Source organism: Oryctolagus cuniculus, chromosome 7, assembly GCF_964237555.1.
Source record: "Oryctolagus cuniculus chromosome 7, mOryCun1.1, whole genome shotgun sequence".
Lineage (NCBI taxonomy): Eukaryota > Metazoa > Chordata > Mammalia > Lagomorpha > Leporidae > Oryctolagus > Oryctolagus cuniculus.
In genome coordinates, this window is record NC_091438.1 from 17,061,372 (window position 1) to 17,088,834 (window position 27,463).

Consider the following 27,463-nt stretch of genomic DNA (forward strand, 5'->3'; position numbering starts at 1 on the left):
AACAAGCAACAACTAACTTAATCGACGCTGACACAGTTTCCTCACAGAAACTACACGTCCCTGTCTTAAGCTTCGGTTTCTGTCCCTCAGTAGTTTCCTGGAGACCTCCTCTATTTCTAATTGGAGTGCTGCTCCTTTTGAATTTGCCACCACATTCTAGATGACAATAGAGGGAGGGAAGTATTGTTTTTCTTTATCACTTTCTGTCTCTCATTTCTTTTTCTGTCTTTTGTTCATCTTTTTTGGCTATTTCTTTTCTTTAATTAGTTGGAACAGTACTGTATTTTACCACAAAACCGTTACCAAGTCCATTCATACTGGGTACTTACTTATTTGCCTTTTTCTATCCCAGAGTCGCATGAACAAAATTATGTGGAGTACATGCTGGGAAATGGCCAAAGTATCTAGAGAGAAATAGCAATATATTTCATATTCTTACATATCTGCTGAAAAAGAAACTCTTTGATATAAATGAAAAAATTTAATTAGTTGGTTTCCCAAAACTTCTGTTCTAAGCATTTCATAAACTGTCAAAGAAAACCACTGTGTCCTTTCAGTATCCCCAGAGGGATGTCTTTCTTTAAATATATTTTAACAGAATATTTTGTAAATATGAATAATCCTCTTGAGAAAACGGTGAAATGCACTGTCTTTATGAACCCATATATACAGTGAACCCTCAATTCATTGAATTGTTAGGATCGAAATTATTTCTACATAACCCAATGTATTCAATATGGTTTTGCTCAAATACCAAGAAGAGTATTAAAAAAAACAATGAGAAATCACTTACTCTACCATATGTTATGCCTAATTTAAAATCATAATAACTAAGAGAATTATTGGAGTGTTAGGAATAGAGATCAAACAGACTATATGAACAGAAGCCAGAATCCATAAACTGAAGTAAGAAATATATAAAAACTAGATTTGGTGCATAAATATGATATAAGTCAATGACACTTAGATCCTCACCACACTGTTGGAATAATTTGCCATTTATATGACAAGAAGTAAAACTAACTGCACACAGTTCTAGGTATACCAAAGATTGAAACATCAAAGGTAAATCTTCAAATTAACAGGAAAATATTTGTACAAATGTTATGACTCTAGTATATACAAATGACTAAAAAACAAAGGCATAAGACTTTAACTGAATATTTTGTGTGAAAATTAAATTGTGCAAAATAAAATACTTGTAAAAGACAAGACATAGACTAACATAAGATAATTTCAGTTATTTAATGTTGGAATCTTAAAATCTTAAGAAATCACAGGGCAGAATAAACAATCTATCAGAAAAATGGGAACAAATAATTCATAGAGTAAGAAACCTAAAAGACTAACACACATTCAACAAAAATCAGTCACAGTTGTCAACAATGAAGTGCAAATTAAAACAAAAATTAAATAGCATTACCTATATACCACTCTGCACGGCAAAAGATGAAATTCTTTTTGGAAATGTTACAATACTAACGTTACATGTATGTAAAATTATCTACTTTCTAGGGTGATCAATTTTAACAGTTTACCAGGCTGGAACAGTGGTAAGTTCCAGCCAAACCAATAGCAGTCGGTCACTTTAGTCAGGGTACACACTGAAAGTGATGTCACCATATTGGTATTACACAAAGCATATTACTCACAGGAGGGAGGCCGCGGGTGAGAGCTCGGAGTGCAGCAGCAGCAGCCCGGGCCCAGGGTTCCCACACGCCCTGTAGTGCTTTCTCCTCTGTGCCAGCCGGCCGGGGAAGATGCCAAAATGGCGACCGGCAACTACTTTGGATTCACCACAGCGGGGCGGCGGCGGCGGCTGCGGCCCAGTGTAGCCAACAGCCAGCTTCGGGTGTAGCCTATTCTCATCTAACTGCAGTTCTAGCTGCACTGTCCATCAGGCTCCAGCAGCTGCTCACACTGTTACTGCTGCCTATGCACAGTTGTGGTTGCCAGGCCTGCTCCAGTAGCTGTGGCCACTGCAGCAACAGCTGCCGCCTATGGAGGCTGCCCTGCTGCACACACAACAACTGACTGTGGTTATACCCAGAGGCAACGAGAAGCACCAGCACCACCTCCCCCAGATACTACACAAAATTCCCAGGACTCCTACTCCTAGGTAAGACCCACAGCTCCTGCTGCAGCTTACCACAGTCAGCAGTACAACAACCACCAGCAACTGCCGCTGTCCTCGCTGCTGCTGCCCGGCCTCAGCCTGCTGTTGCTGAAACCTACCATCAGACGGCTCCCAAAGCAGGTTATAGCCAAGGTGCAACTCCGTATACTCAAGCCCAGCAAACTCGACAGTGACAGCCATAAAACCAGCCACACCGAGTCCAGCTACCACTACTTTCTCCACTTGTCCTGTGTCCTCCACGTACAGCCAGTAGCAGCTGCAGCTACCGTGGTGCGGCCCTACACTCAGAGTGCTACTTACAGCAGCAGGGCAGTTACTCACTCTGCACATCTCACTCAGGTTATGAAGCAGCAGTGTGCTCAGCTGCATCTTCCTGCTGCCCACAGCAGCAGCAGCAACAGAAGCTGCAGCAGCTGCCTGGACAGGGACCACTTTACTAAAAAAGCACCATTCCAAAATGAACAGCTGAAACCAAAACAGCCCCGAAACCACCCCAGATTCACTGCTGTGATGTGTGAGATCAGCTGTGCTGGACCACAGACTTACAAAGACCATTTAGAAGGACAGAAACATTAAAAAAGAAGCCGCATTGAAAGCCTCACAAAATACCAGCAGCAGCAACAACTCTGCTCGTGGGACTCAACCAGCTGCGTTGTGAGCTCTGCGATGTGTCCTGCACAGGAGCAGATGCATATGCTGCCCACATCCGTGGTGCTAAGCATCAGAAAGTGGTCAAATCACATACAAAACTGGGCAAACCAATTCCATCCACAGAGCCAAACGCTGTTAGCCAAGCTGCTTCTTCAACAGCTGTATCTGCTTCAAAACCGACTGCCTCTCCTTCAAGTACTGCAGCAAACAATTGCTCTGTGAATGATTCACCGATGGCAACTTCTTCAGTGAAAGGTCTTACTACTGCAGGAAACACATCTCTTAACAGCACATCCAGCACTAAAGTATCAGCAGTGCCTACAAGTACGGCTGCCAAGAAAACATCTACACCCAAAATAAACTTTGTTGGTGGTAATACACTGCAGTCAACAGGAAACAAAGCAGAAGACTTAAAAGGAACGGAATGTGTTAAAAATGCTCCTGTCACTTCTTCTGAGCACATTCCAGAAGTAAAGTCAGACACGGTGTCAGAGCCGGTCACACCTGCATCTCTTGCAGCTTTACAGAGTGACGTCCAGCCAGTGGGCCACGATCATGTGGAGGAGGTACGAAATGATGAAGGGAAAGTAATTAGGTTCCATTGTAAATGAAGCGAGTGCAATTTAACGACCCCAATGCTAAGGAGATGCATTTAAAAGGATGAAGACACAGACTTCAAAATAAAAAAAAAAAGTAAATCCAGATTTGCAAGTAGAAGTGAAGCCCAGTATTCGAGAACATTCAAAAAGAGAAAATTAGAAAGCAAATGCAGAAGGAGGAGTATTGGCGAAGATGAGAAGAGGAGGAGCACTGGAGGATGGAAATGAGACATTATGAAGAGGACGTGCCCTGGAGAAGAATGGAGGAAGACAACACCACTGGGAGGATCACCACTGGATGCCTGATGGAGGCTATCCACATGGTCCTCCAGGCCCCTTATGCCTCTGGGAGTGCGACCAGGCATGCTGCCTCAACCACAGGGGCCTGTACCTTTGCGTCGTCCTGACTCATCTGATGACCATTATGTGATGACAAAGCATGCAACCATTTATCCAACTGAGGAGGAGTCACAGGCAGTTCAAAAAATTGTTACTATCACTGAACGTGCTTTAAAACTTGTTTTAGACAGTTTGAACATGAAAAGAGCAAGAACAAGGAGGGAGATGATAAGAAAGAGGGAGGGAAAGACAGAGCTTTGAAAGGAGTTTTGCAAGTGGGAGTATTGGCAAAAGGATTACTTCTCTGAGGAGATAGAAATGTCAACCTTGTTTTGCTTTGCTCAGAAAATCCTTCAAAGACATTATTAAGCCGAATTGCAGAAAACCTCCCCAAACAGCTTGCTGTTATAAGTCCTGAGAAGTACGATATAAAATGGGCTGTATCTGAAGTGGCAATAATTTTGAATTCCTGTGTGGAACCCAAAATGCAAGTCACTATCACCCTGACATCTCCAATTATTCGAGAAGAGAACATGAGGGAAGGAGATGTAACCTCGGGTATGGTGAAAGACCCACCGGACGTCTTGGACAGGAAAAAATGCCTTGATGCTCTGGCTGCTCTACGCCAAGCTAAGTGGTTCCAGGCTAGAGCTAATGGTCTGCAGTCCTGTGTGATAATCATACGTATTCTCCGAGACCTCTGTCAACGAGTTTCAACTTGGTCTGATTTTCCAAGGTGGGCTATGGAGTTATTAGCAGAGAAGGCAATCAGTAGTGCTTCTAGTCCCCAGAGCCCTGGAGATGCACTGAGAAGAGTTTTTGAGTGTATTTCTTCCGTGATTATTCTTAAAGGTAGCCCTGGACTTCTGGATCCTTGTGGAAAGGATCGATTTGACACCTTGGCAACAATGACTGACCAGCAGCGTGAAGACATTACATCCAGAGCACAGTTTGCTTTGAGACTCCTTGCATTCCACCAAATACACAAAGTGTTAGGCATGGATCCATTACCAGAAATGAGCCAACGTTTTAACATCCTCAACAACAGAAAGCGAAGAAGGGGTAGTGATGGAGTTGATGGATTTGTAGCTGAGGGGAAAAAGATAAAAAAGATTATGATAACTTTTAAAAAGTTTCTGTAATTCTTCAGTGTTAAAAACAGGTGCCCATTTGTTGGCTGTTTTTCATTCATAATAATGTCTACTTTGAAAAATTCATCAAGAAATTAAAGAATTTCATGGAAGAACCAAGTTTTTCTGTGACATTAAAAACTTAATGTACAGTGTTAGGTATTATATGAATGGAAAGACACCAATAAATATTGTACTCCAACTAGGGGTAAACAGTGGTTCAGGTTGTTTTCCCATTATTTTGGTTTTATTTACTGGTCACCCTAGGTCTCCCTATTTTTGTGTCTTTTATTAACTAGTGCAATGTCTTACTCAATCTTTACTGTATTTAATGCAGGATTTGTGCTTCAGTTGCTCTGTGTATTTTGATATTTTTATTTAGAAGTTTTGTTTGTTTTTTGACACTTGGTGTGTTATTTTGTGTTATAGAAGATATCCTGTTACCCCTTCTTTACATTTTACAGCAGTACGTTTTTTCATAACGTGAGACTGCAGAATTTTTTTCCTTTTGTTATTCTATATGTGAAGGACTACAACACATAAAGTTATTCTTCCATTTGAGTGCTCAGAACTGAATGGTTCTGCAGATCTTGTGGCATTTGTCTCTCTAGTGTGGTATATAAATGTGTAATTAAGAAAGATTTCTGTTATTCTAATCAAGTTTGCTGTTAGTTGTGCATTAGCAGTATAAAAGCTAATATATATATTATATGGTCTTGCAACAGTTTTAAAGCCTCTGCATAATTGATAATAAAATGCATGACTTTTAAAATTATAATTTTAGTTTAACTTAGATCTTTATACAGTTGACTTTTTGACATAGCAAGGCCAAAAATAACTTTCTGAATTTTTTTTCTTCTGTGTAAGTGGAAAGGGCATTTTTTGCATATAAGTGGGCTAACCAATATTTTCAAAAGAACTTTATCATTGTGCAACTAACAACAGTAGCTAGCCCTTAATTATGGTGACAGTTCCTAATTGGTGTGTGTCAGATTACTCTAGCAACAATTATAACATGACGCAGTTGAATGATTCCCACACACACGTACTCCATCACCCAGATAACTTATAGTTCTATTAACATTGACATTGATAAAAGTATCATTGCTAAAATAATTAAGATTAAGAAAAAAACAGAAAATTATTTGATGTGGCCATCTTACATGCTTATGTCTCCTAAGGAAAGCTAAATATTCTAGCAGTGGTGTAATGGAAGGTTACATCTTACTGTTGATGTATATATGCTCTGGTACACAGATGTCACTTTGTTGTCACAGCACTAGAGTGAAATACATAAATAAAAAGTTAAATTAAAAAAAGTGTATTACGTAGAAAATAAAAAAAAAGAAAACAGCAAATGTCCAGCAGGAAGAGAAGGGTTAAGCTGTGATATACTCATAAAACCAAGTACAAACAAGGCCAGTGACACTGCCTAGAGAAGTGGTCTCCACACTTGGTGTGTAAGAATCACCAGAAGAGAGAATGACGAGCACACAGGTGCAGATTCCTCACTGCAGGACTTTCTGGCCTTTGAGATTCCCCAGTGTCCTTGGTGCTCCTGATGCCCCACAGTGTGAGGACCACTGAACTGGGATGCACCTGTCAGAGAAGGTGAATTGTGAAACCTAACATGGGGTGAGAGTAGCAGGCTTCCCAGTGAAATATAAAGTGGGATTTAATACATGTAAACCCTTAAATATTAGAAGACTACATTATATGTAGGAATATACATTTATACGTGTCTATTAAATATTAATATTTGTAAGGGATTTGGAAGCATTAAATTCATGTTTGTAATTTTCCTAATAGACTAAAATAGAACTCAGAGGCTTTTAAAATAAGGCTCCAAGTTTTTCTCAACTATCTTGTATTTTTTAAGCCATTGAGCTGAAGTGAACATAGTACAATGTTAATAGTCATTGTATTTGAAAACTGGATACTTGTGTATTTGAAATATTTCATGAAGTAATTTTAGTAATAAAAAGCTGTAAATTATGATACCAATTTTGTGAAGATATATCCAATAATTTATGTATTTCTTAAGTGGCATAGCCATAAATTATTATCCACTGCTACATTTAGAGAAATTAATTACTGAAAATTTCTTTGGGCTATGATTAAGGTAACACAATATAATATTCAGTGATGTTTATTACCTTCTGTTTAATTTCTACTTTTTATCTAACTTACAATTAACACAGTAAGTTGATAGCTTATGACTAAATAGAGTTATCAGTCACAGTTTTAAAGCTAGTTTAAATGACTAAAAATAACATAATTTGAGATTTCCTATATTTTTGTAGATAGTATGATAAATACAGGTTATAAAATATATTAATAATTGTGTTTATTTTCATAATAATTGTAATACTGAAAGGCTATACATGCACAGTATCTCAAATATGAAAGAATATATACATCCTGAATGACCTGTAATCATCACTTTATTTTGATTAATATTCTACCATTGTAACAAAAAGAAAATTGAAGAGTGTATGCTCACTTGCATGTATAGTTATACAACATATTGGAAAATAGCCAATTGTTGTGGTTTGAAAGTAAGTGAAACGTGTAGAATATGTATTAATTCTACTCTTTTATTTATTTATTTATTTATTTTGACAGGCAGAGTGGACAGTGAGAGAGAGAGACAGAGAGAAAGGTCTTCCTTTTGCCGTTGGTTCACCCTCCAATGGCCGCCGTGGCCGGCGTGCTGTGGCAGGCGCACCGCGCTGATCCAATGGCAGGAGCCAGGTACTTATCCTGGTCTCCCATGGGGTGCATGGCCCAAGCACTTGGGCCATCCTCCACTGCACTCCCTGGCCACAGCAGAGAGCTGGCCTGGAAGAGGGGCAACTGGGACAGAATCCGGCGCCCCGACCAGGACTAGAACCTGGTGTGCCGGTGCCGCAAGGCGGAGGATTAGCCTAGTGAGCTGCGGAGCCGGCTAATTCTACTCTTTTAACTAGTAGATTTCTCTAACAAACATCATCAATTATAGAAAGACTGACAGGAATCATTTCAAACTAGACTTCCTTGAGTCAATTGGAGTAGTCTGGCTACAGCCTAGTGTGCACACCTTAGAAAGTCCCCATCAATAAAAGACATAAAGATAAAACTCTCCATCAATTATTCTAATTTTAGATGAGGTGTTGCAAGTTGATGTCAAAGATGACTTCATTTCACTATCAGCTTGATAGAAAATGAAACTTCAATGATAAGGAGTTGTATTACCTGTTGCAAACTGTGCTGTTTTTGACGCTTCAGAAGTAACTGTCAATATGCCTAAAAACTGTCACAACAACTTGAGGGCCAAAACAGGAAAACTGACAATGTCAGAGAGAAAAGAAGTTTGTGTTTGGTTAGTTGGTTTTGGCTTTGGCTTTGGCTCTCATTTGACTTTGGCTTGGATTTGGGTTCTGTGCTTATTTGTACTTCAGATATCAAAATTTATTACCTGTGAATGGCTCTGGACTTCACATCCAGGTTGGCCTTGATTTTTTGTGACAGAACCTTATTAGAAAGAAGCAGAGTTAGAAAGAGAAGACCAAGTTTGGAGGAAAGAAGTGACGAAAGGAGCTAGCGAGAACTTCGGGCTCAACGTCTTTGTCTTATCCCTCACTCCCTTTTGCAAGGAACCCCAGAAGGGGAGGGGGAGACAGAGAAGGCACTGAATGAATCCAGCCAGAGCACAGCATTTTCAGTGTAATAACCAGGAAGAAATTCTGGAAAAATTGTGTAATGTTGTTTTACAATGTGAGACAGAGCAAGATTTGATTTTTTTAGAATTTACCAATGAATTGGTTAAGGCTGGTCTTGGATGAGTTACTTGGAAAGAAATGTAATAATAAAGGTGCAAAAATGTTTTTTGAGTAATATTTATAAGATTCTAAGATCAAAAATTGTTAAAAGTTGTCATTTAGCCTTAAGTAAATAAAAAGCTACTTATTAAATTCAAGGCAATGCCACTTACAGTTTTTTTAATATAATCATTTTCTTTTTTTATCTTTATTTAATGAATATAAATTTCCAAAGTACAGCTTATGGATTACAATGGCTTTCCCCCCCATAACTTCCCTCCCACCCGCAACCCTCCCCTTCCCCTCTCCTTCCCCCCTTTCATTCACATCAAGATTCATTTTCAATTCTCTTTACATACAAAAGATCAGTTTAGCATATATTAAGGTAAGATTTCAACAGTTTGCTCCCACAGAAAAACACAAAGTGAAAAATACTGTTTGAGTACTAGTTATAGCATTAAATCACAATGTACAGCACATTAAGGACAGAGATCCCACATGAGGAATAAGTGCACAGTGACTCCTGTTGTTGACTTAACAAATTGACACTCTTGTTTATGGCATCAGTAATCAACCTAGGCTCTTGTCATGAGCTGCCAAGGCTATGGAAGCCTTTTGAGTTCACCAACTCTGATCATATTTAGACAAGGTCATAGTCAAAGTGGAAGTTCTCTCCTCCCTTCAGAGAAAGGTACCTCCTTCTTTGATGACCCGTTCTTTCCACTGGGATCTCACTCATGGAGATCTTTCATTTAGGTTTTTTTTTTTTTTTTTTTTTTTTTTTTTGCCAGAGTGTTTTGGCTTTCCATGCCTGTAATACTCTCATGGCCTTTTCAGCCAGATCCGAATGCCTTAAGGGTTGATTCTGAGGCCAGAGTGCTGTTTAGGACATCTGCCATTCTATGGGTCTGCTGTGTATCTCGCTTCCCATGTTGGATCGTTCTCTCCCTTTTTTATTCTATCAGCTAGTATTTGTAGACACTAGTCTTGTTTATGTGCTCCCTTTGGCTCTTAGTCCTATCTTTTTTTTTAATCTTATATAGTGGGGAGAGTTTAGTCCTGGGCTGAGATCTGAAGCTCTGAAGTTTGGTTGTGGTTCAGGGGGCTGCATATGGAAAAAGAGCTGGAACTTTAAAGAGTAGAGTATCCTGGAAAATACAGTGAGTTAGAAGCAGTTTGACTTCAGAGGAAGAATGAGTGATCTGGCTAATAACATCATTTGTACACCCCTTTAGCCATTTTGTATCTACATTCATGGAGTTCTCAACTGAGGCCAGTGCAACTCTGGCCTCCAGGAGAGAGTTGCCAATGTCTGGAGACCACTTGTCATAACTGGAGAGATGGGGGACACAGAGCAGAGGACAGGGATGTTACCAAACATCTTACAACACCCAAAGCAGCCTTTCACAACACAAAAATATCCATCCTGTAATGTTAGTGATGATGAGAATAAGAAACCCTGACATATAAGGAAAAAAGTATAATGTTATATAAGCCATAAGGCTATATAAGGTATTAGGTATGTACAGCTCTTTTAAAACTACATGTAAATGAACGTTGTATGCGGCATTCTGTGAGAAAAATCTAATCTGATACCTTCTAAGTTGTTTATTTCTCCCTTAAATGACTGTATAGCTCAATGGAAACGTTTTAGTAATTCATTAAATCTTAAGAGAGCTTGTGTGAAGTGATATTCAGGTTTTAACAGTGTAAATTATGTCTTCAATTTAACATTTCGAAGAATGTACCATTTAATTCTAACTCCACTATAAATAATTATTGAACTCTTTTTTTTTTTTTTTGACAGGCAGAGTGGACAGTGAGAGAGAGAGAGACACAGAGAAAGGTCTTCCTTTACTGTTGATTCACCCTCCATCGCGCTGATCCAAAGCCAGGATGCAGGTGCTTCCTCCTGGTCTCCCATGTGAGTGCACTCCTGGGCCACAGCAGAGAGTTGGACTGGAAGAGGAGCAAACGGGACAGAATCCGGCACCCCGACCAGGACTAGAACCCGATGTGCTGATGCCGCAGGTGAAGCATTAGCCTATTGAGCCATGTCACCGGCCTAATTATTGAACTCTTTAAAAAAAGGACATTTGTTGAACATGTTTAATGCTGAGTCTTCTGCCTTCAGCAAGAACACAATGTAGCTTGGCAATTTGCTGAGCAAGTCTCTTATTAGTTCATTAGTATAGGAAATATTTAGAGCTTTAGGACTCTATTACATGTAAAATAAAACCCCTCAAAATATACTCCAGAAGTGAGAAAGCCACAGACCTGTGTAAATCAGTCTGATAAAAAGTATACTCATAGCTGAATTGTCATATCATATGAGAAATACTTAAATGAATTATTTAGGCGTAGACTATCAGTTCTATACTGAATTATCTCTTGTATTTCCCTGATGATTGAGGAAAGGTATACTGAAGAAGTCTACCTGAAAGTAAAGTATTCAGCATGGAAAAGTGAAGGTAAGAAGAGGACAAATAAGCGTGCGCTCTTGGGAATGCTAGAAAGTAAATTATATTTGAGAAAATTGTGGAAAATTAGTAAGTTCTTAAAATACTTTTAGTGACATAATTATTGTACATGACTACATAGCTCTTAAAAATAAATAGATATCTTCCTGGTTCTGCAGGCTGCCCTAAGTTTAATAAATACAAAGGCAGTGAGTTTAGTAACCTACAGGATAACTCAAAGGTAACATCAGAAATGATCATGTCTGCAGGTCCAAGGAGTTCAAGCTCAGGAAAGCAGTCAAACATTCTTGGGACTATCTCCTGATCTCTCTTCCACAATCCCCTTGTCAGTGTGGGAGATAGACAGGTTGGGAGAATACATGTACTAGAGTAGTTAGAAAGAAAAAATAAGAAAACTTTTGTTTGTTTAAAGTCACTCTTTTAGAGAAATATTGTCTTTACTTTCTTTTCAATGATGTAAATTTTCTCAGTTAAAACATACATCCACTTCTCCTACTTAATATCTGCATTGTCTTCTTTATTAGTGTAACATGAGCTTTTCAAATTGTAATTTATGTGCTCTTGAAATTTTTGGCAGAATCCTCAGTTGGAAGGAGTTATAAAAACCTCCTGGGAACTCTGGATTTAGTAACAGTACTAGGACTGGGGTAACATTTAAATAACATTAGGGAATCTTCTGAAAAATTAAAAAAGCGGGCGTGCTTCTTTCTACCCTTTCTGTCTTAATCGTGTTATCTAACATGCATAATTGTGCATGCCAAGAGTTAAAATGGCATGTTATTTCCCTTGATACATACAGAAAAAATCAGTTGCTTCCATTAAACAATTTAGGTTGAATTTCTTTACCTTTTATTGAGTTTGGGTCACAGCTGCTTTTCCTAATGATATTAGATTTATATTTGGAGCCATCATAATATTCTCACTTTGAATGTATCAAAATGCTTAACAATAAAAAATCTGACAACCAAGAATACTATAATCTGGCAAAACTGTTCTTAAAAATAGTGAACAAGTTAAGATTTTTCCAGATAAATTCATGTAAACCCTAGGGAATTCATCGCCATTAGACCTGTCCTATAGGAAATGCTAAAGAGAGACTATGAAGTTAGAATGAAATTATTTGAGATAGTAACAAAATGCTTGTGAAAATACAAGACTTGGAGCCCTGACACTGTGGCATAGTGGGTAAAGCTGCCGCCTGCAGTGCTGGCATCCTATTTGGGTGCTGGTTTAAGACACAGCTGCTCCTCTTCTGATCCAGCTCTCTGCTATGGCCTAAGAAAGCAGTAGAAGATGGCCCAAGCACTTGGGCCCCTGAATCCATGTGGGAGACCCAGAGAAAACACCTGGCTCCTGGCTTTGGATCGGCCCAGCTCTGGCCATTGCGGCCATTTGGAGAGTGAACCAGTGGATGGAAGATCTTTCTCTCTGCCTCTGCCTCTCTAACTCTAACTCTAAATAAATAAATAATAAATAAATATATATTTTTTAAAAAATCAAGGCTCTCTAATAAAGATATATACACAAATATAGAATCCTGTAGTTTTATAATGTTAGTGAATGCATCACTTTTAATTCTAGTATAGAATTTAAAGGACAAAAGCATAAAAATGATAAATATGTTAATGGATATATCAAATAAAGAGATGTAATCTGTGACATCAAGAGAAAAAAAGGCACAGAAATGTAGACTTTTTGTACATGATTGAAGTTGTTCTCATTTTAAAATAGGTAAAAGTTGAAAATATTTTATGCAAATCACACAACCAAGAAAATACCTATGAATGATATACAAAAATAAATTATAAATCAAAGCATGCCAATACAAAACTCAAAAGAAGACAGCAAGACCAGTAAAGATGCGCAAGTAAAGATATACCAGTAAAGATGTAGCTGTAAATATATGGGAAACAAAATGGCACAAGTGGTAATTTTCAGTAATTATTTTAAATGTAAATGGATTATATCCTCTAATCCAAAGACATAGATTGTAGACTGGATAAAAATAACAGGATCCAACTATATGCTACATATGATCGATTCATGCCAGATTGAAGGATGCATAGATTAAAAGTGAAAGAAGGAAAAAGTATTCCCTGCAAACAGGAATGTGAGGAAAGCAAGAGTGGCCATACTTACCTGATATAAAATAAACTTTAAGGGGTAGGTGTTGTGGTGCATTGTGTTAAGACACCACGTGGGATACCCATATCCCATATCATAGACTGATTCAAATCCTGCTTTCGAGTTCTGATCCAAAGTCCTACCAATACAGCTGGGAGGCAGAGATGATGGCCTAGGTATGTGAGTTACTGAAACCCATATGGGAAACCTGGGTAGAGATCCTGGCTTCTGGCTTTGCCATGGCTTATTGGGCATTTCAGTAGTGAAGCAGCAAAGGGAGATCTCCCTGCTCTCTGAAACTTCCTCTCTCTCTGTCACACTGTCACTCACATAAATAGATACACCTTTAAAAACAGGCTTTAAGACAAATTTACACAAGATATAGGAAGGATACTACATAATTATAAAAAGCCAATTTAGTAAGTACATAGAATAACTATAAAAATGTGCACACCACACAGTATTGCTACCAAATACATTAAGCAAACAGTGGAAAAATTGAGGGAGAAATAGACAGCAACAAAATACTACTAAGAGACTTCAGTATTCATTTATACTTGCAGGCAGATCAACCAGCCAGAAAACCAACAAGGAAAGAGGATTTGAACAATAGTATAGAACAATTGGACCTAACAAACTTTGACAGAACACTCACACAAAAACATTGGAATACACCTCTTCAAGTGCATACACAATATTCTTTAGGATAGAAAAAAAATCACTAAACAGATCTTTGTGAATTTGAGTTGAGTGAAAACAGACCAGGCATTTCCCCATCCACAATAGAATGAAACTAGAAATTAATAATGAGAAACACTTCTAAATATCATAAATAGAATTAAATAGCATGATTTTAGATAAAAAGGCAGAAGTACAAAATCACAAGGGAACTTAGGAAATACTTGGAGAGGTTGGCATTGTAGCATAGCAGGTAAAGCCACTTCCTGCAGTGCCAGCGTCTCATTTGGCAACTGGTTCCAGTCCTGTATGCTCTTCTTCCAGTTCAGCTCCCTGCTAATGGCCTGGGAAAATCAGCAGAAGATGGTCCAAATACTTGGGCCCCTGCCACCCACATGGGAGAATACCCAAATGAAACTTCTAACTCCTGTCTTTGGCCTGGCCTAGCCTCAGACTTTGGGGCCATCTGGGAAGTGACCCAGTGGACAGAAGATCTCTCCCTCCCTCTCTCTCTCTGCATGACTCTGATGTTCAAATAAATAAATAAATCTTAGAGAAAAAAGTTTTAATATGAAAGAAAACAACAAATACTAAGAATTATAAAAGGTAGCAATAGAAGAGGAAAAAGAAAGTTTATATGTAAATATTTACATTAAAATGAAGATCTCAAGTGCCTGGTAATAATAATAGAATTAAAATGAGGGAATGTCCAACATGGGAAGCAGTCTACACAGTAGACTCACAGAATGACAATTACTTTAAGTAACACTCTGACCTCAGAACCAGCGCTTAAGGCATTCAGATGTGGCTGAAAAGCCCATGAGAGCAGTTCAGGCATGGAAAGCTGAGACACTGTGGCAAAAAATATTCTACTTGAAGGATCTCTGTGAGTGAGACCCCATTGGGAAGAAGGGGCCATCAAAGAAAGATGTACTTTTCTCTGAAAGGAGGAAAGAACTTCCATTTTGCTTATGGCTTCATCTAAATACGGACAGAGCTTGGGGCTACAAAAGGCTTCTGTAGTTTTGGCATGGCAAGATCCTCAGGGGATCACCAACGTCATAAATAAGAGTGTTGTTAAATTAACTACATAAATCACTGTACACTTATTCCCCATGTAGGACCTCTGTCCTTAATGAGTTGTACTATGAGAATTAACTACTAAACTTGTTCTCAAACAGTACTTTATACACTGTGTGTGTGGGTGGGTGCAAACTGTTGAAATCTTTAATTATTATACAGTTGGTCTTTGTATATCAAGGTAATTAAAAATGAATGTTAATGAAGAATGGGATGGGAGAGGGAGTAAGAGGTGGGACAGGAGTAAGGGTGGGAGGGTGGGTATGGGGGGAAGAACCACTATATTCCTAAAATTGTACCTATGAAATTTGCATCATTAAATAAAATCTCTAAAAAAATGAAAATCTCAAATCAACAGCTGAAAATTCATCTCAAGGAACTAGAAAAAGAACAAATTATAACTCAAACTTAGCAAAAGAATGAAATGATAATGATTACTGCAGATATTTTAAAAAACAGAGAAAATGGAAAAAGTAAACAATACAAATAGCATTGCTTAATAGAGTACCAACATGGACAGTTCAGTAGATTAAGGAAAAAAGAACACTCAATGAAAGTCAGAAGTGGAAGAGGATTGCAAGTGATGTCACACAAAAGAAAAACAGTTATGACAGATTACCTAGAACAAGTATATGCTGTAAAGTTGTATAACCTAGAGGAATAGATACATGAATCATAAATCTATAAGATTTAATCCTAAAACATGAACAGCAGGAACCTATCTGTAATCAACAAGAAGACTAAATCAGTTACAGAAACCTTGCAACAGAGAAAAGTCCCAAGACTAAATGGCTTCATTGGATAGTTCTACAAAACATTTAAAGAAAACTTCACAGGAATCTTCTTAAAATGCTTCCAACAAAATGCAGAGAAGGAAAGATTTAAGATTTGTTTTATGAGATCAGCATTACCCTGATAGCAAAGCTCGACAAAGATTCTACAATAAAACTACAGACTATCATAGCTGATGAATGTTGTTGTGAAAATTCTCAACAAGGACATTAAATTCTAGCTACTCTCCTTCTGATCCAGTTTCCTGCTGATGTGCCTAGAAAGGCAGAAGAGGGTAGTCCAATTACTTGGTTCCTTCCCACCCATGTGAGAAACCCAGATGGAATTCCTGACTCCTGTGTTTTAACTGGTCTTGCCAGGGCTACTGTGGGCATTTGGGGAGTGTCCTAGTGGATGGGAGCTGTGTGTTTGTGTGTGTGTGTCAGAGAGAGAGAGAGAGAGAGATTCCCAGACCTTCTCCCACTATCTCTCTCTTGCCTTTCAAGTAAATAGACTTCTTAAATTAAAAATAAACAAAGCTGTCACCCCAGGGCCTTTGCACAGGGTGTTCCCTCACCCACCCACCTCCTCACTTCCCTCATCCCTGCTGCCTTCTGTCCCAAGCTCCCCAGTGACTTCTTGCTAAGATTCCCCTTGTCCCCGCCCATGCTGTGTCTGCACTGGGCACACAGTAGGTGATCAGCAGATGCTGGCTGGGGGACATTGAGGATGGCAGTTGGTTCCTGGGGAAGTGGCCCCCACAGCTGTGGCCTTGTGTGCCCTGCCTCTGTCCTGGGCCGGTGTCTCCTGCTCCCTGCCCCGCAGCAGGTGCACTGCAGACCTGCACCTGCCAATTCTGTGGCTGCCAGCAGGGTGAGGGAGGAGCTGCAAGTGACCTTGAGGTGTCCCTGGACCCTTTCTCCCACTTCCCACCTCCGTGGCCCCACCTAGAAGGCTGCCCTGGGGTGGAGGGGCGGAGAGAGTATGGGCAAGGGTGGCAGGCACAGGTTACAGCCTGCCAGGCAGTGGGGCGGTTGTACCTGGTTGCCAAGGTTACGACCGTGTTGCCATGGAGACAGACCACCTGGGAGGCAAGGCTGTGGGAGGGGCTGACAGTGGGGGCTCCCAGTGGGGTCCCCAGGAAGGTCAGCAGGAGCCTTGCTTAAGTAGCCCCCATTCCGTGGCTCTCTGTCTCCAGCTGGCCTGGGGGCCAGGTGCGAGGGTCTGGTCCATGGAGGGAGGCTGTGGGGAGGCAGGTGACATCCCCTGGAACCAAGGGGGAGCTGCTGGCCGCTGAATCACAAATGTCGCTGCGGATGGTCTCAGCTGGCCATGCACTATGTGCCCGCACTCCCCTCTCTCATCCAAGAGGCCGGAATGACAGCCCAGCCAGTGGCTGTGAAAGCCTGTACTATGAGCAGCGAGTGACCCCGCAGAGCCTCCACTCCATCATTGCCACTGCAGGCTCGGCAGACGGGGGGGCCCCGGGGGAGCCTTGGGGACAGCCCAGGGCTGAGGTTGGCAGCCAGAGCCACGGAGGGCTGGAGGCAGGGCTAAGTGGGCGTGCATGTGGTGAGGGCCTGGAGACAGAAGCCCATAGCCCTGGGCTGGGTTTTGAATGGGGTTCCTTCCTTGGCCACCACTCAGGAAGTCTCCAACACAAAGTTCTTAATATGGAAAATTTCAGACACCAACAATGCCGAGAGGCACACACGATGCCCGACTCCCCTGGGGCCCCTCGGGCCTGTGTGGCCCAGCGGCTAAGCTGCTTTCCGGGACACCCACATCCCACGTCGGAGGTCTGGGGTCAAGCCCCCCACCAGGGTCCACTTCCTCCGCAGCTCCCTGCTCTGCGCACCCCGGGAGGCAGCAGGGAAGGCTCCGGGGCCTGGGTCTCTGCCAGCCACGTGGGAGCCGGAAGGAGCTCCTGGCTTCTGTATGGGACCGCCAGCACCTGTGCAAAAGCCCGGAGACAGGAACAGGCCCAGAGCTCGCGGGGGTCAGCAGAGAGGCCCTGTGGCCGGACAGAGCAGCGAGCAGGGGAGAAGAGTCCAAGGACTGCGCAGGACGTGGGTGGTGCTGGGCCCCGTGTGGGAGGGGCGGCCAGGAAGCAGTTGGGCGTTCCTGGGCTCCCCTCAGCCCCAGTTGCTGGATTTCGCGGTGAATGGTGTAGGATGTCGGCTGCCGGTCTTCCTCCTGTGTGCTGAGGGCCAAGTGGGCTGGGACCCGCCCTGCCTCGGCCATGCTTTCTCTTCCTGTCCTACCTGGCAGGTTTCGGCTCCCCTGGCTCCTGGCAGGACTGGTGTTGTTTGCTCCTTGGAAGCTTCCGGATCAGTTCTGGGGGTGGAGAGCTCTGAAGGTAACACCAGCATTTGGATGGGGAAAGCTGGTGGGGCGCCAGGCAGCCTTGCGGGTGCGTCTGGTGCTGGGCAGGCAACAGGGACTCGGGGGTGGCACCTGTGGGCACCCGTGCCTCAGCCGTTGCCTGCGCCATCTGATCACTGCCCCAGTTCTCTGTGCACCGCTGTCCTCACACCTGTCACTATCCAGCCCCGGGCCGACACTGGACACCTGGTGGCCTTCGTTCCTGGGCGAATCCTGACCCCTGCTGGCCTCCATTGGCACAGCCAAAGGCAGGGTGGGCAGGCAGTGGCGGGAGGAGCATGCCATGGAGCTGACCAGGGTCCTGGGTAGAGGCAGGGCCTGGATCCTCTGCAGAGGGACACACGTGGGTCCTGCTTGAATGAGACCCTGTGGCCAGGGAGCTGGGTGTGGCTGTGCCGAGTGAGGTCTGGAGACCCCGGTTCCCCAGGTCTCGCACTGGGCAGTCCCCATCTCCAGGCAATCCCCGAGGCCTCTGGTCACATCCACAGCGTGGCTGAGTCTAGGCAGGAGCAGGCCCCTTCCCGTGGCCATTGAGGGGACAGTGCCATGCCCCAGGGCTGGGCAGAGGCGCTCTTTCCTTCTCTCTGCCCCCTCCCACCTGCCTCTTGGCCTCTGTTTCTGTGCCCACGAGTTGCGTATGGCCTTGGAGCCCCAGGGCAGGGGCGGGTGGGGGTGCTGCGCCCTGGCTGCTCACTCTCTCTGGACCTGAGGGGCCTGGGGGCAGGGGGCGCCGGAACCAAAGCTACTCCCGGACAGGGTGGGGGCAGGCTGCCCCTCAGCAAGGTCGGGATCCTAGCGGCCTCCAGGGCCCACTGTGGGGTGGTGGCCTGGGGTTCTCCCGTGGCTCCGGGTTCCCGCTGGGGCCTCCGAGGATGTCTCCCAGAGCCGGCCCTCTGTGGACAGGACCTGAGGCCTCTCTGCCAGCACGCAAAGCCGTGGGCCATGACCATGGGCACGTGCGGCAGGGCTGGACCCTGCTCCATCGCCCGAAGCCCCTGGTCCAGGGGGAGAGGCCTGCACTGACCTCGGGCAGGGAGCTGGAAGGGCAGGACCCTGTAAGGGGTCAGTGGGTGGCCTCCGGTGGACATGGTGGGCGGGCTCTCGCGGCGCAGCTGGCCGGGGATTTATAGCAGCGGCGCTGGGGATCCAGTGTCGCCATGGCTGTGCTGCCCTGGTTTCTGTGCCTGCCCTGCTGTCTCTAGCCCCCTTGTGAAATATTAAAGTTTCCATGGAATACTGAAGGCAGGCGCGGTGCAGCCCAGGCTTCTGACTGGCGCGCTGCCTCTCTGAGGGCTTGGTTCAAGTCCCGGCTCCCTGGGAACACAGGTGGTGGCCACAAACCCACGTGGAGTCCTGGATGGAGCCTGGCCCAGCCCTGGCTGCTGTGGGCACTTGGGGAGTGAACAGCAGATGGGAAATTTCTCCTCTGGTCTCACCTGGGACACTCGGGGCCCTGGCATGGAGGGCGCTGGTGAAGGCCTCACTGCAAAGGGAGAGACCCCAGCCCCACCCCCCCACCCCCCGTCGCCACCCCAGCACATTCTGGAGGTCAAAGGGAGCACTGGGAGGTGCCTGGAGGAACCCGGTGGGACATGGAGGCGCTGACCGCTGACCACACGTTCCTGACCTGGAGCCCACTGTAGGCCCCTCTCCCTCCTGAGCCCCCAAGGTATCCTGTTTTCTTAAAGACTGGTTTATTTATCAGAAATGCAGACTCACAGAGGGGCAGAGACAGGGAGAGGTCTTCTATCCACTGGTTCATTCCCTGGATGGCCACAGTGGCCGGAGCTGTGCCTATCAGGAGCCAGGAGCTCCATTTGGGTCTCCCACGTGGGTATAGGGGCCCAAGGACTTGGGCCATCTTCCACTGCTTTCCCTGGCCACAGCAGAGAGCTGGATTGGAAGTGGAGCAGCTGGGACTTGAACCGGCGCCCATATGAGATGCAGGTACCACAGGCAGCGGCTTCACCAGTGCCAGCCCCAGCACACTTTCTTTTTTTTTTTTTTTTTTTTGACAGGCAGAGGACAGTGCGAGAGAGACAGAGAAAGGTCTTCCTTTTTTTGCCCTTGGTTCACCCTCCAATGGCCCTCTTGGCTGGCGCACCACACTGATCTGAAGCCAGGAGCCAGGTGCTTTTCCTGGTCTCCCATGCAGGTGCAGGGCCCAAACACTTGGGCCATCCTCCACTGCCTTCCCAGGCCACAGCAGAGAGCTGGCCTGGAAGAGGGGCAACCGGGACAGAATCCGGCGCCCCGACCCAGCCTAGAACCCGGATGCCAGCGCCGCAAGGCAGAAGATTAGCCTATTGAACCATGGCACCGGCCACACTGGCTTCTAATCTGGGCCTGAACACAAAGCTCAAAGACCAGAGCTACAAGGCAAGAGGCGGGGCTGGGCTGAGCCAATGCCTTGGGGCTGTAGGGGCAGGAGGGCTCTTTTGCGGGGGCGTGGCGAGAGTGTGGGGCCATGGTGAGAGGAGCGGAGGCAAGGAAATGGGGGGGGGCTCCCCTCCTCTGCTGTTCTGGCCCCCAGCTGTAAGGCGGGCACCGCCGCTGGGACTAGAACTGGCGCCTATATGGGATGCCTGTGCTGCAGGCAGAGGATTAACCTACTGTGCCACAGTGCCAGCCCCATGTAACATTGTCTTGATCAAATACACTTTCTCTCTAGTATGATACCCAGCAAACAGAAATGCTTAGCCACAAACTGATACTCAAGAAAGGAAAGATAATCCTACTTAGTGGAAATAGTTGAACTTTTTCATGATACATTGTCTTGAAAGCAACGAAAATTTTCTTAGTCAGTCTGGTCTCTTCAGCTATATATTTCCTGAAATACTTTGTGGAACTAACTTATTAATTTATGCATATAGTACTTTTGATAACAAAAGAAATTCATTTTGTGCTGTAAGTCCCAGTTATGTATAGGGTGGGCTCAGGGAACTATCAAAAGGTAAAATTGACAGAATGAGAAATTTTTTAAAAACCTGCAACTCTAGTTAAAATGGAAACATCAGTGATGGATAGCTGCAAGTAACCATTTGTGCCATTTGGATAGCACCACATATTGCTATATTCCTTAGGCAAAAGTTGTTACTTTTAGAACAATGGTACTTCTAAATTTATATGTAATATATATTTAAATTATCAATATAATAAGATCTAGTAATCAAATAAAGATAAATTGTCATTGAAAAAATAAATTTTGAGAAGCAGTGTATTTGAACATTTCATCTGTAAATTAATCATATTCAAATTTTTATTTAGATATTCATAACTGTAGCAACATCTAAGTATTTCCAAAAATGTTGAATTTTACTTCACCTCAACTTAGCAGAACAGACTGAGAATAAGATTTCTTTTCATACTTTTTCAGTTTCTTGTCACGCTGAATATATTTCTGAGATAATAATCTGAAATTTATGCAAATGAATAAGTGAGCTAGATAGAATTTAGTAAGCCTAAAATAAAGATATATTACTAAAATAAATATGGTTCATGTAGTTCTCAGTTATAATTAATCTTTTAGTAGTTATGAGTGTTGAGATTTGTTTAGTGAAAAAGTGGTGACTAAACCACTTGTTATTTCTATTTATTTCAAGTGACTTAAATTAATGCAATTAAATGTAGACTCTCAAATGCATTCCCTTCTAATTGGCAATTTGTTATTATTAACTGTCCTTAGATGCATAAAAGGAGAGATTGGTTCTTTTTTAATGTCAATTTTCTAAACACTCTGCTGATGACATGGCAAGTCTAGGCTTCTCTGGACACTATTTTTGGAGTGCCTACTACATAGCAAGTTTTCCTGAAATATGTGAGATTGTGTAGCTCCAGAAATTTTCTTTCAAATGTGCCAAATCTATATCTTCAGAAAGATCACAAACATACCAACTTCCAAAAATAAATACCCACAATTAATTATTTCTCATACCAAAAAATCTTTGTACTAGATTGCTTTTATTCATATACCATATTTCAGTGTGGTATTTATTAGTCTTAGCTCTTTTTGAAGTTTTTTTTTAGATTTTTTTTGTTCTATTTAACAGGAATTTTGTATCTATTCAACATCTTGCCACCTGCATTCCCCATTCCACCTTGAGTTCCTGACAACTAACGTCTGTCTCTGTGAGTTCAACTTGGTTAAAATCTATATATAAGTGATATGGTAGTTTGTCTTTCTGTGTCTGCCTCATTTCACCTAATATATCTTCCAGGTACTTCCACACTGTTATAAAGGGCACTATTTCCTTCTTTAAGAATAAATAGTATTTGTGTGTGTGTTTGTATATGTGTATGTGTGTGTGTCTGTGAGAGAGAGAGAGAAAGAGCGCACTTTAATTTGTTCATTACTCAATCCAGAAAACTTGAGCTTTTCCATATCTTGGCTATTGTGTTTATGCTATAATAAATATGGAAGGACACATATCTCTACAAGTTAATTATTTTATTCTCTTTACATAAACCCAGATGTGGGACAGCTTGATTATATAATACTTATTCCCTTTAGTTTTGGGAGAATGTACATAATATTTACATTCCCACCAGCATTACAAAATAATACAATATAGTTACACAGCTTTGTCAACTTTTTATGTTTAGTCATTCAAATAAATGTAAAATGATACCATATTTTGGTTTTGATTTGCATTCCATGATGATTATTGATAAATTTTTATTTATTTCTTGGACATTTGTATGTCTTCTTTTTGAAAAATGTTGATTTATGGGTGATTGCTTTATCTATTTCTGTAAAACATATGATTTGCTTTTTGTTAGGGATTACAATGAATTTGTAGATTGTTTTGATAGTATGGTATAGTCTTCCAATCTAAGACATGGAAAAACATTTCCATTTATTTTTGTTTCCAATTTCTTTCATCATTATTTATAGTTTTCAATGTACAGATATTTCACATCTTTGATTAAACTTATTCCCAAAAAGGGTTTTTTATGCTATTGTAAATATGTTAATTTTTCTTTATTTTCTTGTCAGATGGTTCTTAGTTCATAGAGATGCTACTGATTTTTGTATGCTGATTTGGTATCCTGCAATTTATTAGTTTGAACACGTTTCTGGTTTAGTCCTTAGGTTTTTCTAGGTAGGAGAACATATAATCTGCAAAGTCAGAAAATTTCACTTCTTTCTTTCCAATATGAATACCTTTTATTTTTTCTTTTACTTTCTCTGTCAGTGTCTGTATTAGCTAAGAGTGGTGAAAGTGGTTATCCTTGTTTTGTTTTCTTCCTGACCTTAAAGGAATGGCTGTCATTTTTCCATCAGTGAATATGATCTTATGTATTTGCTTATCATGCATGGCCTGTATTTTACAGAGGAACCATCATTCTATACCTAACTTGTTGAGTCAAAAATCCCTTCAATGAGAATGTAAAGAATAAGATCACAGGCCAGAGTTTAGGCCTGAAATGTACTCTCATATATGAAAGTGTATGAATTTGAGTTAATTGATTAATCCTTATTTTCCTTGGAAACTTCATATGAAAATCAGCATTATGGGCTCGGCGTCATGGCTCACTTGGTTAATCCTCTGCCTGCAGCGTCGCCATCCCATATGGGCACTGGTTCTAGTCCAGTTGCTCCTATTCCAGTCTAGCTCTCTGCTGTGGCCCGGGAAGGCAGTGGAGGATGGCCAAAGTGCTTGGGCCCCTGCACCTGAATGGGAGACCAGGAGAAATCACCTGGCTCCTGGCTTTGGAATGGCATAGCTCCGGCCATAGCGGCCATTTGAAAGGTGAACCAATGGAAGGAAGACCTTTCTCTCTGTCTCTCTCTCTCACTGTCTAACTCTATCTGTCAAATAAATTAAAAGAAAGAAAAGAAAATCAGCATTATAGTGCTATAATATGTAGAAATATTATGAAAAATTAATGAATAATTCCTCTTACATAGTACTTGCTGCTTAGTAGATGCTAAATGACCTTAGCTATTATTTCTTTAATCTATTATTTTAATCTGTCTTTATACCCAGTGTAGTCAATTAATAAATGCTTATAAACTGGATAAATTAGTAAAAGGGATCCATTTATTTATTTATTCCTTCAATAATTTTTTGAAGCTGGCTTATAGCAAAAATTATTCAAGACATGGGAGCTAGATTACTAAGCAAAAATTCTGATCACCTAAGGCTCATATTAGGGGGGATTTAGGCAATAAACAAAGCCAAGTAAAAGAAACAGAGACACTAATATTTTAAGTTCTATGGAGAAAAATCAGAGGAAACAAGAGTGAATGGTCGTGGTGAAGGAGTAGAGTAGCAATCGTGAGGCATATTTTCAGTGTCGGTCTCATTCAGAATGTTCAGGAAAGTCTTTAAGGAGGTGATAATGTTATATCAACCATGGCTAAGTAGCTGGAAATGAAGATCTTAGAATCAAAGTAGTAATCATACATTCAAATGTGCTGAATTCTCAAAATAAGTCACTTTTGCTTCTGTATAAATCTGATTATATAACATTTTCTTTTGTAAATTTTCCCTGCACAAGATTAAAACAATCAAGACATTTTAAATGGAAAGGGAAAATGTCAAATCATCTGACAAGTCTCTTCAGAACAAAGAGTAAGTTGAGTCACTTCTATACACATTGCCTCTTTTTCTGCTGTAGTCTAGGATAGAAGTGCACTCAGGGCACATCAAAGCACTCCAAACTGAAATGCTAATGAAATGAGCATCACTGAGTTTGCCCTAGCTCCTAAAAGACCCTGGGAAAATAGTAATAGCCCAATGTGGTCATTTTTAATGCAACTACTTCATCTCAAAATGTCTGAGACTGAAAAGAACATGAACATTTAAGTGACATCAGTTCAGTCATTAAGTAGAGAAGGTTCATGGTGAATAATCTCTAACATTCCCTTTCTTCCTATGATTTTCCCTGGATCTAAAATTCACAAATGGAAGCACAACCATTATAAGCAAAGTCTGAAAATCCTTGTCCAGTGCCCATTTCCTAAATGATATAGTCAACTTTCAAATGCTCTCATTCAGGCTACTTCCCAGATATAAGTCTTGGTCATACTTGGTCCAAAAATTCTACTAAGCAACTCAATACATGTGATATTTTATTTTTTTCCCTTTCTGATTACATCTTTTTAAATGTATTTTTAATGAATACAAATTTTGCCAGTACAACTTTCAGAATATAATTATTATTCTCACCATACCTGCCCTCTCACCCACACTCCCACCCCTCCTCCTCTTCACTCTCCCCTTCCCAGTCCCATTCTCCATTAAGATTCATTTTCAATTAACTTTGTACACAGCAGACCAACTCTGTACTAAGATTTCAACAATTTGCAAACATACACACACACACACACACAATCAAAACTGAGAACTAGTTATATAGTTAACTTTGATAATACAACTTCTTGAGGACAGAGGTCCTGCATGGGAGTCCATGCACAGTGACTCCTGTTGTTAATTTATCAATTAACACTCTTATGTATGATGTCAGTGACCACCCGGGCTTTTGACATGAGCTGCCTAGGCTTTGGAAGCCTTTTGAGCCCACAAACTCCGTCAGTATTTGGACAACATCATAAGCAAAGTGGAAGTTCTCTCCTCTCTTTAGAGAAAAGTACATCCTTCTTTGAGTGAACAAGTGGATGAAAGATACCTCTCCTCTGTTTCTTTCTTCCTCTCTTTTGTAATAACTCTGTCTTTCAAATAAATAAATAAATTTTTTAAAAAGCTCTATGAATCTCCTTTGCACTGAGTATTGTAAACATTATTTCAATAGAGATGATCAGATAATTAGTACATATCATGGAATATTTGTATTTATGGTGTATTTCAGTGTCACATCCAGATACATACATATGTGTATACATACATATATATATATATTATTCATAAAAATCCATGTGAAGTTATGTATTCTGATTTTCACAGAAAAATGAAAAAGACCAACATATTGACTAACACTGGCAAATTAAGGATTTGGATGCAGGTTGTTTTGGTTTTGGTTGCTGACATTCCCCAACGTATGTTGCTGACATTTCCCATCAATGATTAATAATCTCCTCAAAAAGTACTATTCCCAGATGGTCATACAAACACTAACAAATATTGTTAAATATTTAAGAAATGAAGATGTTAATTCCTCATGATCTTTTCAAAAAAAAAAAAAAAAGCAGAGAGATAACTTCCTATCCCATTCCATAAGGCCCAGATTAACCTAAACACCAAACAAGTCGGGCAGGCATTTGGTACAGTGATTAAAGACACTGCTTGGGATTTTCACATTCCATATTTGATTGTCTGGATTTCAGTCCTGGTTTTGCTTCCAATTCAAGTTTCCTCCTAATGCATACTCCTGTAGCAGCAGCGACATTTCAAGTAGTTGGTATCCTGCCACCCATGGGGGAGACCTGGATTGAGTTCTTGGCTTCTAGCTTCAGCTCCAGCACAGCCCCAAAGTAGACATTTGGAGAGTGAACAAAACAGGTGGTAGCTTTCTCTTTCTGTCCCTATTTCTCTGCCTCCCAAACAAATATTTTAAATAAGGACAACAATGAAAGGCTGTGAATACAAAATTGGTCATGAGTATACTACGTAAGTTAGGATCTATCATAATTTCTTAGGCTTATGCAAGTGAGAGAAAGTTTAAGTTTTACCTTTGCAAGTAAAGTTATTTAACAATGACTCATACAAAGAGGTGCAAATGAAAAGAACATGATTATTTCAGAAAATGTTGTCTCTACTTTTGGTTAGTATCTCTTTACATACATTGTTTTGAATTTCATTTCATGGTAAGTTAGGTACAATCCCAAGAGAACAGGCTCAGAAAAGGAAAATTTCTTATAATTACAGGTCGTGAGACTTGAGCATGGGATGCCTCCAAGGGCTACAGGGCAGAAGATGGAGGTGAAAGGGAGCATTAGGTCACTGTCCTAATTGAGATTTCCATTGGAGAGGCAAGGCAGGACATGATGGATACTTTAGGATTGGTTACTTTTTAATAATTTCTATGATTTAGGACTTAAAGGGTGGTTCTCAGTTGCCTGGAACTTCATCCTTGGTCATTAAGGCAGAGAAATGATGGCTTTTGATGTGTACAAGACAGAGGCTATTTGGCTCTGGATTGCTGATTTTACATACTGAAGACATGATCCTACCTGGATCCTCTGCTTATCTATCCAGGAAGGGCAGTCTTTCCCTTCAGTCAAAAAGGTATTACAAGATGTCATAATATAATATTCAGGAGATTTAGAAAAATATTTATAGAATACACCAGCACAAACACAGAGACACACCCACATGTAGATACA

At 41.4% G+C, this 27,463-nt stretch overlaps 1 long non-coding RNA gene and 1 pseudogene across 1 annotated transcript in view; one reads left to right on the forward strand and one right to left on the reverse strand.

Annotated features, from left to right (window-relative positions):
• The window catches only part of LOC127485670 (uncharacterized), a 401,588-nt gene that overhangs the window by 1,910 nt on the left and 372,215 nt on the right, over window positions 1–27,463 (reverse strand). The window contains exon 3 of the long non-coding RNA XR_011390298.1: window positions 330–404. This is a non-coding gene — a long non-coding RNA (uncharacterized lncRNA). The remainder of the gene's footprint in view (window positions 1–329; window positions 405–27,463) is intronic.
• LOC100344535 (zinc finger RNA-binding protein pseudogene) lies at window positions 1,386–5,611 on the forward strand (annotated as a pseudogene).